This window comes from Pelodiscus sinensis, chromosome 19 (genome assembly GCF_052426305.1).
Source record: "Pelodiscus sinensis isolate ZL-2025 chromosome 19, ASM5242630v1, whole genome shotgun sequence".
In the NCBI taxonomy this organism is placed as follows: Eukaryota; Metazoa; Chordata; order Testudines; family Trionychidae; genus Pelodiscus; species Pelodiscus sinensis.
This window is the reverse complement of record NC_143070.1, coordinates 20,514,685-20,522,945: the sequence shown is the minus strand read 5'-3', so window position 1 is coordinate 20,522,945 and position 8,261 is coordinate 20,514,685. Positions and strand designations below refer to the sequence as shown.

The following is an 8,261-nucleotide window of genomic DNA, read 5'->3' as shown; positions in this document are numbered from 1 at the left end:
GGTTGTTAAAGTATCATACATTACATGCATCGAATCTCTTCTTGTCTGCAGCAGGTCACCTGGCCTGTGGCCTATCCCTGTGTTCCCTTCTGGTAGCCCTTAGATATCAGTCACCATTCTTTAGGTGTGTCCTTGGCCTAGAGAGGGCTATTGTTCCATGGAGACTTGCTCATTAGCATATCCATAGGCTGAGCATTCTTAGTCTACTGCTCAATCACATACAGAGAAGCTTCCAGTATTAACATAGAGTACATATTCCTAACTTCACACACAGACATTATACAGATATATGAAAAGCATATACAGAATCAGTAGAAGGCAAGCTTTTGTTTGACACCTTACATGCCCCCCTTGTACCACTTTTGGGGGGGGCAAACAACCCCCCCCATGGGTGCATGGGTGCAGCAGTAATCTGGCTGCTTCCCTAAAATCCAGTAGTATGACAGGGACCTGGAGTGCAGGGGGCAGCAGTGAGGTATAGGGAAATGGGCAAGGCCATGTCTAGCTTGTTTGGGGGGGGCACAGAGGAGTCACAGAATCTCCCAGGCTTCCCACCCCACCTCAGCTCATTCAGCTCATTGGTTGGAAGGCAGCAGTGACCTCACAGAGGGGCCATGATCCCAGCCAGGTGAGACAGGCTGCAGCCATCTCAGAGAAGGGCACTCATGGCTTGTCTGTCTGGAATCTCCTTTGTGAGGTTTCCCCTCGAGGGCAGAACAGACTGAGGGGTTGCATCTGGGAGTGTCTCTGTGGAGATTTTCCTTTTCCCCAGGCTGCAGTGGGAGATGGCTGAGGCAGGCAGGGTTACAGGAGGGGCTGGCACTGAACTGAAGAGCGTTCTGGGGGATGCAAGAGAGGGCTGCAAACACCCAACAAGAACAGGATTTGAACCTATGCGTACAGAGCACAATTGAGTAGTAGTCCATCACCTTAACCACTCAGCCACCTCATCTGAGCTGGTTAAGGTTCTTTCATACTACCCAAACTCAGTACGGCTGGGAACCTTTGTGCCACTTGGCTGGCCAGGGACCCCCAGGGAGGGAAAGTTTTGGCTTTTCATAATATTCCCTGGGCTATTGTACAAAGCTCAGTGCTGGTAACAAACCCAAACACCCCCTGGGCACCCAGAGATGGGCTGGCTAGTCACAGCCTGGTTCAGAGCGCTCTCTGCAGTGGGGAGATGCCCGTGGAGCAGGCACAGGGCAGTGGCACACAACTCTGTTCACCCTGCTATGTCGCATGTGGTTCCTGCTGTCCTGTGCTGTTCTGTGGTAACTCTGTGTGTGTGCCTCAGTTTCCCTAGGCATGTCACTGCTATCTGGATTGGGATGGGAATTCTGGGTGTGACTCACTGAGGCCTGTTCTGTACTAGGCTGGGCTGGTCGGCTGAAGGGACATAAAATGCCGACCTGCCAGGGAAGCCGAATCCAGCTGCACATTGTGCGTCTCTGGTCCCTGGGCTAAGTCTGTTCTATGCTGTCCCCCTGTGATGTAACAAACCTTCTGTTCTACCTGCCAGCTAAGAGTCACATCTGGCTGTGGAGGGAGGTGCAGGGACTGCTGACTCTCCACCCCTCAGTGACACCTGGTGACTTACTGGTGTTTCTCAATTGATGCTTAAACCTACATTAATGGCACCTCAGCCTGGGAGCCTCTGCCTGAGCCTCTTCCTGCTCTTCAGCATCGTTCTTGATCCAAGGCTCATGCCAGGGCAGGAACCCTCATCAGCCCCATTTTGCCGATGGGGGAAGGGAGGCCCACAAGAGGTGGCACGACATGCCTGGAGTCGGCCAGGAGAAGTTCTATGGAGGGGGGGACAGATGCTTTTTCTTAGTGGGAGGGAGGGTGGGTGGGTGTGTTCCTGTTCCCCCCAGTGTTCCCTTTCAGATTGGCTTGTGGAGGGCTGCTGCCTCCCTCCATTTCCTTCTTGCACCTTCCCTGCCCTGGGTGCTGAGGGGCTGCTGGGCCTGGGTCAAGAGGGTGACGTGCCCAGCTGGGTTGGGCTGGGGTGATGGGGGTGAGACTGGTGGCCACATTGCCTGGTGCCTCCTGAACGGCAGCCCCTGACAGAGCCAGGCACTCCTTGGTGTGGGCTGCAGCTGGGCAGAGAAAGCACTCGTGGGGTCGGAGGTCACAGTGCAGGGGTGCAGCTGGGCTCTAAACAGTGGCTCAGGAGGCAGCTCCTGCTGAAGAGTGGGGGAGCCATTAGAGCCTGTTTGCAGATGTTGTCACAAGCAGAGCCCTTTGGGAGTGGGAGCTGGTCCTAAATCTCGAGTGGGGTCCAGCTGCAGCATCAGGGTGGGTGCAGGCAGGAGGGACATGGTGTAGGATCAGGGCCGGCCCAAGCCCTTTTGGCCCCCTCAGGGCTGGCCTGAGCCCAATGTGCGGGCCCGCCTGTGAGGCATGGGCCCACGCCCCCGGGTGTGCGGGCCTGCCCCGGGGCACTCGGCGCATGCACGCACTGGCCACAGCTGCTGGCATACAGCCCTGGGTCTACCCCCGGAGTGTTCAACACATGCGCAGGCAGGTCACAGCCACTGGTGTGCAGCCCGGGGCCTACCCCCAGGGTGCACGGCACATGTGCTACCCAGCCTGGGTTGGTCAGCGCTGCTGGCACGCGTGCCAGGCCGTGCAGAGCTCCGCAGCCATGGAGGGAAGGGCGCTGCTGGCCAGCTTTGCGGGGATGCGGGTGCGCCAGCACTGTGGGTGCTGGGCACGTGGCTTCTGATGGCAGCTGTAAGGGACACCGCGCGCCCCTTACAGCTGCCATCAGGCGCCCCCTATCGGTTGGCTCCCTGGGCAGCTGCCTGGTTCGCTCATGCCTCCGTCTGACCCTGTGTAGGCTGGTCATGTAGGGTTGTGAGGCCGGTCATGTAGGGTTGTGAGGCCGTGACCACCCTGAGGTGAGAGTGTTTGGGAGCTTAAGGGCAGGCAGTGGGTGTGCTTGGGGCTCTCATTCTTACCTGGCAAGGGAAATACCATGATCATGTAGGTGGTTTTCCTAGGCTGAGGATCATCCATTGCACTTCAGGTGTGCTGAATCCTGTGATTTCCCCCAAAAGGGGGAGACTTGACTGCATAATTTATGGTAGTGGGGGGACTGCATTTGTGCTTTCCCCTCGTATTTGCTGTGAAAGAAAGAAACAGCTGTTCTCTGTCTAGGTTTTTGTTACTGCTGTTTTACAGTATTTATTTTTTCTTTCTGTCAATTTATGTAGGCAGGAGCTCTCTGCTCCTACTTGTCTGGAAACTGTGAGTCTGCGTCTACACTGTTGGCTTCTTGCGCGAGAACTCTTTTGCGAAACAATCCTTGTGCAAAAACTCTTCCACAAGAGAGCGTCCACACTGCCATGTCCTTTTGCACAAGACCATCCATGGCAGTGTGGACACTCTCTTGCACGAGAAAGCTCCGATGGCCATTTTAATCATAGGGGCTTCTTGTGCAAGAAATTCATGTTGCCCATCTACACTGCCCTCTTGTGGAAGAGCTCTTGTGCAAGAGGGCTTATTCCTCATAGGGAAAGGAATAACTCTTCCCGAAGAAGCCCTGTTTTACAACACTATGCTGTAAATTTACTTGTGCAAGAACGCTCGCGCAGTGTAGACAGCAGGCAAATTTTTGTGCAAGAACAGCTGTTCTTGTGCAAGAAGCTGCCAGTGTAGACATAGCCCAAGAGGCTGTCTCCCCTGACTATGTCCAAACTGGTGGGTTCCTGCGCAAGCAATATGCAGTTGAGGCTAAGCATGGACTATTACTGTGCCTCAAATATGTACCTGATGAGCTGTCATTTTCACGGCATGGGGGTTTGCACAAGAAGGAGCTGTCTACACTGCCCCTTCATGTTCAAGAAAACCCTTCGGCTATGTGTACACTGGCGGGTTATTGCTCAAGAAAGGCCGTTCTTTTGGAAAGTGTCCACACTTCCCACCTGCTCTTGCGCAAGAAGATTTACAGTACGGTGTGGTAAGAGAGGGCTTCTTGCACAAGAGTACGCTCTTTTTTAACAGGTGTAAGCCCTCTTGCACAGGAGCTCTTACACAAGAGGGCAGTGTGGCCGCTCAGCTGGGATTTCTTGTGCACGAAAGCCCTATGGCTAAAATGGCCATCAGAGCTTTCTTGCACAAGACAGCGTCCACACTGTGGCAGTGTGGACATGTTCTTGTGCAAGACTTCTTGCACAAGAACCCACCAGTGTAGACATATCCTTCTTGTGCAGAGCTGTTCTGCTGCTTATTTTCAAGAGGCATTTTCTTGTGCATGAAGGAGCAGTGTGGTATTCCTCACTTAGCCTCATTTGCATATTGCATGCTCAAGAACCCGTCAGTGTAGACATAGCCTCTGTGCTTTCTGTCCAAGCGTAAACATTTTTCTGCAAAGCAGGGAGATTCTAGCACCTTCTTAGGCAAGTGAGTCTGAATCCTGCACCACGACCTCAGTGGGATCTGCTGGTGAGATGTTGGTTTGCTGCAAATCCTTGGTAATGCTAGTGTTTGGCTTCCTTAGCTGCATCTACACTGTGCATTGTTGCGCAATAAGATATGCAAATGATGTGTGGGGATGAATATTGCCACGTCTCATTTGCATACCTCCTGAGCCATCATTTTTGCAGCACAGACTTTTGCAGAAGAAAGCTGCTACACTGCTCCTTCTTGCACAAAAAAATCCTCTTGTGCAGAGCCCTTCTGCCACTTATTTTCAGGAACCTTTGTGCTACTTGGCAGGGAAATCCAGTTCTGACAAGTCTCTGAGTGGCCAGTGCCAGAGGAGATCCAACATGGATCCCTAGGTCACAAGTCACAGGAACCATTTAGTGGCCCCAGTTACTGACCTAAACACCATCATAACATGATGGCTACATCTACACTGCAGCCTTCTTGTGTAAGACCTGTTTTGTGCAAGAGTTCTTGTGCAAAAGGTCTTCCACAAGAGCACGTCCACCCTGCCATGTGCTTTTGCGCAAGCGATGTGCTTTTGTGCAAGAGCGTCCATGGCAGTGTGGACACTTTCTTGCGCAAGAAAACTCTGATGGGCATTTTAGCCATACGGTTTTCTTGCAGAAGAAATTCATGTTGCCTGTCTACACTGCCCTCTGGTGGAAGAGCTCTTGTGCAAGAGGGCTTGTTCCTTGTGGGGAGAGGAATAACTCTTCTGGAAAAAAGCCCTGTTTTACAATACTGTACTGTAAATTTACTTGTGCAAGAATGCTCGTGCAGTGTAGATGCTCTGCACTTTTGTGTGCAAGAACAATTGTTCTTGCGCAAAAAGCCTGCAGTTTAGATATAGTCTAAGGGTTTATATTCATTTAAAGAGTTCACATACAATGGAAATCCAAGAAAGGTGACTGTCTTCATTAAATAGACACTCCCACAGGGGGCACTAAGATTTGAACCAAGGACCACTTGATCTGTAGTCAAACACTCTACCACATGGCAAGCACCTCTCTGCAGCCAGTATTGAGAAGTGGGTAGGGAATAAGAGGGTTTTGTATAACACATTTTAGGTGAGATGGACCCTCACAGAACCCAGATTGTGATGGACCCTACAAAGGAATTTGTCCTCAAAGCAGCAGAGCTGAGGCAGGACAGAGGTTATGTCCACACAGAAAAGTTATTTTGGAAAAATTGCTGTTACTCCAAAATAACAATGTGAGAGTCTACATAGCAATACCGTTATTTTGAAATAACTGTGAAATAACGGACGGCTAATACCGACTTCTGTAAAACTCGTAGGAAGATTATCGCCTATTCTGAAATAGCTATTTTAAAATGAGGCGTGTGTGTAGATGCTCCACTTTTGCTATTTCAAAATAGCCCCTCCCCAGGGACATTCTAAGTTATTCCCCCTGGGGCTCTAAATCAAGGTAGCTCGTCTACATTAGGGAAGCCTCCTCGGACTCATTTTGCGGTTTCCCTGCAGTGTAGACATGCTATTTTGAAATAAGCTAAGCTAAGCTTATTCCAAATTAAATGTGCGGTGTCGATGTAGCCAGAGAGTCCTGAGAGATGAAGCAGCTGGAGGGAAGCCAGGAGAGCAGAGGCCAGTCTGAAAGCTGAGTGTCCCTGGTGTTTACCCAGCCCCCATATGTAGGTCCTATGGTGTAAGGGGCTGCACTGGGGTCTCTGCATCCTGCAGGCTGAGTTCAAATCTCAGTGGGACTTGCTTGGGTGGTCCTCGTGCTCCATACTTTTTGGCTTCCTTGTCCTGAGGTTCACCAACGGCAGTTTTGCTTGTCTGAGGCCCAATAGAGCTTCATCACCAGATGGAACAGACTTGTGTTTGGGTGCCTGATGCCATCACAGCTGCAAGGCAGATGCCCATCCCACCCCTGAGCTCAGCCCATGCTGGAGGCAGCCAGAGAGTGTGAGCAGAACAGAGGAGGGGAGGGAGGATTTGTATATTTTGGGAAGGGTCCTGAGTCCCGGGTCCTAGCCACACGCCTTGGAACAAAGACCAATGGCCCCTGCACAAAGTGCATTGTTAGGGCAGCAGGAAAGGGACTGGCCCCTCACCACCAGTGAGAAGGTGGGAGAAGATGGGAGTGAATCTTGCTTCCTCTCACTTGCAAAGGGAGCACTAACCCACTTGCAACCCATCTCTAGTGCTCTGGATTCAACCAGCCCCAGCAGCTTTGTGCCTCACTAGGGTGGGTTTTTACGGAGACCAGGGAGGAAGAGGGAGGGGTCTCTGGATGCGCAGAGCCCCCTGGCTCTGCCTGTGAAAAGAAGGAACAAGGGCACAGCAAAAACTTAAATTCCACTTTGTGCTTCTTGACTTTTTCAATCTAAGGACTTCGACAAAACATTGTGAATATCTGCTCCAGTGGTGCAATGGGTCAGTGCACAGTACTTATAAGACAGTACTCATAGGAGACATGCTGAGGTTGTGAGTTCAAACCTCACCTGGTGCAGTGGTTTTTAGTCCCTGCTGGGTTGTCCCCTTGCAGAGGTTCCCAAACGTTTCAGCATCACTCCCCCCCTTTTTGATTTTTGAAAAACCTTCATGCCCCCCCCCCCTCCAAAATAGCAGGAAAACTTGTTGAGCAAAAAACCCCAAACAAACGAACTTGATGAAGGAGGCTGGGTCACCACATGCCCCCCCCCCTGGAATTTCTACACAAACCCTCCCCAGGGGGGCACGAAACCCGATTTGGGAACCCATGCCTTGCAGTGAATGCTGGGAGAGCTGGGATTCCACCCCAGAGGATGGGATCAGTAAAAATTCCCCCTTCACATATTATGGCCTCATCAGAGTGATTACTGAGTGGCCAGGATCTTCTCCACCCCTGTCAGCAGCCGCAGCCCCTTTCAGCCACGGTTCAGCCCAGGAAAAGAAGTGGGAGATGGGACAAAGTAGCCTGTCTCGCTACTTTGTCCCATTTCCCACTTCTCTTCATGATCTTCTCCAGTGGCTGAAAGGGACAGTGGCTGCTGACGGGGGCAGGGGAAAGAAAATGGGCAACGAAAACCCTGGCAGAAAGAGGGTCAAGGGTCCGATCCTCTCTGTGCTACTTGGCCTCCGCTCCTGGCTACCCAGCATTCACTCTGAAGAGGCCATAATATGTGAAGGGGGAATTTTTACTGATCCCTTCTCCTTTGAGCTAGGATCCCAGCGTTCACTGGAAGAGGACAGCCTAGTAGGGACTGAAGACCAGTGTTCCCAGTGAGATTTTAACTCACAACCTCAGCATATCTCTTACAAGTAATGCCTTAGAAGTACAGTATGCTGACCCATCGCACCACCAGAATAGTGCTTGAAACAGTTTCTTCAAAGTCCTTAGATTGAAAAAATCAAGAAGCAAAAGTGGAATTGAACAAGTGGGGCAAGAAGATCAATTCTGAAGGATTTGCACAAACCAACACCTCACCAGAAGGTCTCACTGAGGTTTGAACTCCGCTTACAGGAGTCAAAGTGCTGCTGTGTGCCTGAGGCTCTCAGCTACTTGATATTCTGCTCTCCTTGCTTGTTCCAATTAACTGCTTCACCTCTCCAGACCTTGCTCCGTCTGCATGTGGCCTCATGGGAACGATCTGGCTCCCTCTCCAGCAGAGGAAGGAGAAACATTTTCATGTGTTACCCTGTATCCCCCTGCTCTGAGCTCCATGGGACAGGGAGAAGCTCCAGGAGATGGTTCCCCTGGGATCATGTCTCACATTGATCCAAAGGTTGTGGGGACCCAGACCACCCTGCAGCCAGAATGCCAGTTCCTAGAAGCTCCCCTATAGAAAGGATTCGACTGAGGGGCCAGGAAGAAGCCGGGGAG

General features: G+C 51.5%; 1 non-coding gene across 1 annotated transcript; it reads left to right on the top strand.

Annotated features, from left to right (window-relative positions):
- Positions 1-2,955: 2,955 nt before the first annotated feature.
- Positions 2,956-3,121, top strand: LOC142821692 (U1 spliceosomal RNA). Its single transcript, XR_012898381.2, has one exon. It is a non-coding gene; the product is annotated as a U1 spliceosomal RNA (small nuclear RNA).
- The last annotated feature ends 5,140 nt before the right edge of the window (positions 3,122-8,261 follow it).